Raw genomic sequence first — 2,235 nt, forward strand, 5'->3', positions numbered from 1 at the left:
CAAAGTCGAGTTCATATACTCTAAGTTGTAAAAGGAAGATTATTACAGATTCGTAAGTTTGACTTAAATTCAGAAGGCAGAGTTTGCACACAGCAGGAGCAGGCCCCAAGGTATGAGATATCTCTGAGAATAACCACCAAGGTGTAGATATGGCTTCACTGGGTGGACACATGGAACAGTAATGGACTGGCCAGTCCATTTGACACACTGACAAGGTTTCCAAAAGACTCTCAGTTACAGTTTTACATCCTTAGAAACAGTTTCTAGGAAATATGTGTCTGTTTAGATTGAAGAATCAGATCTTCCTTCTGACATCACTAGATTTGGGCTAGGTTAGAACCAATGGCATTTTGGCCTAGGAACTTCTGGCATTCCCGCCTCAGAAAGGAGTGAACCGTAACCAAGAACATTTCTGCTTTATCCAAGAAAACGAAACAGGATGAAAAAGCAAAGCAAAACAAAACAACAACAGCAACAAAAACCCATCCATTTAGTTTTTTGGTCCTTTACCCTTAACTTCTGAGGTAATCAAATGAGAAGAACCTCCATAGGCTCGTATTTTTCACTACTTGGTCCCAATCGGTAGATTGTTTGGGAAGAGATGGGGTGGGGTCTTGTTGGAAGGAGATGTATCACTGAGGGTAAACTCTGAGGTTTCAAAAGATTTGCAACAGAGGGTAAACTCTGAGGTTTCAAAAGATTTGCAACATTCCCAGCCTCCCTCCCCCTCTGCATCCTACTTGAGGATCAAAATACAAGATATTCAACTCTGCACAAAGAACTCCATGCAGCTAAGGAGTGGTGAAAGAAGGACAAGTAGCCCTGCCCAGAGGAGAGCACAGAAATTAGTTACCCAAAACCAGATGGTCATCACTGAAAACATACATACAAGTAACACTGTGCAAACTGAGCAGGCTGTATTTAGGAGTATAGGAGCATACATATATACACATATATGTGCACATAACGAGTAATGAAAAAGAGGCTATAAATTTGAAAGAAGACTGAGAGGGGTGTATCTGCGGACTTGGAAGGAGGAAAAGAAGGCTGAATGTTATTATTATATTATAACCTCAAAAACAGAAAAAAAAGTGCTAAAATAAAGATGTAAATTTTCAGTTGTTACTTTGCTCTCTCATCATATATGCTAAACTTCTAAAACCATAAGCTCCAATAAAACACATATAAACACTTGGTCATGCTATCATATCACAACAATAGAAAAATAACTAAGGAAACTGTATAGCCAACTTCTATATCCAGTTCTCATCAACACCTAGCACCCAGCACTGACATAAGAGAAAGTGACTTTTCACAGACAAGGGCGATGTTTACAGAGACGAATAAACGCCTAAGTCCATGACTTCCACTTAGCATAAGCATGTTAAGCTCTGCAAGGCAAAACAGACCTCTTTATAGGTCCAGTAAGTCAGTACACAGAGTGGTACCTCGGTCACAGTAGAGACCACAGGCACAAATTAAAGTGTTATCAGATTACAACACATAGACTCGGACCCTGACAATTCAGGTCCCAGCTAACTATCCTCTAACCTTGACAAGCGGACCTCTCCAATCAGTGGACATAGGGAGGGGCATGCATGCAGAAAGGGGGGAGGAGGGTGCGACCGGGAGGGGAGGAGGGAGGGGCTTATGGGGGGATACAAAATGAATAAAGTGTAATTAATAAAAGTTAAAAAAAAGCGCAATTTGTAGTGGAAAGAAAACAAAGGCAAGAAAAACATGTAGCTGCTCTGGAAGCAAGGGCATGCAATGTGTCTCCAGTCCAGTGGACAGGCAGGCAGTGGAGTAGTCGCACTCAGAAAACTTCTTTTTGTCCTTGACACACTCACCAGTTATCAGGTGATGTGCCGTGGTGAAACTATGCCATCTTAGCTTTAGGTACTACTTTATGGGAACCAGGCAAATGAGTTCTTGGGTATGGTTTCCATGATATCAAATTTTATCATACCCATGTGGCCTTACAGTTTCATTTTACCCCAGTAAACTTACAGGGTAACTTCCTTTGTACCCACAGGAGTGAGTCACTTATTCGTCTATGCTGGATAGATGCAATAGTTACTGGTTCACCAGGGGGGCTGCAGTCATCCTTCTCCCTCAAAATGGAATCAAAAGCTACTTGTAAAATGGAATATCCTATGGCAAGGTACAGGTTGAAAAGATTACTGTTTTATTCAATATAGAGTAATCTAGAATAGGGATAGCGTGTTCTCAGTG

Source organism: Meriones unguiculatus, chromosome 2, assembly GCF_030254825.1.
Source record: "Meriones unguiculatus strain TT.TT164.6M chromosome 2, Bangor_MerUng_6.1, whole genome shotgun sequence".
NCBI classification, from domain to species: domain Eukaryota; kingdom Metazoa; phylum Chordata; class Mammalia; order Rodentia; family Muridae; genus Meriones; species Meriones unguiculatus.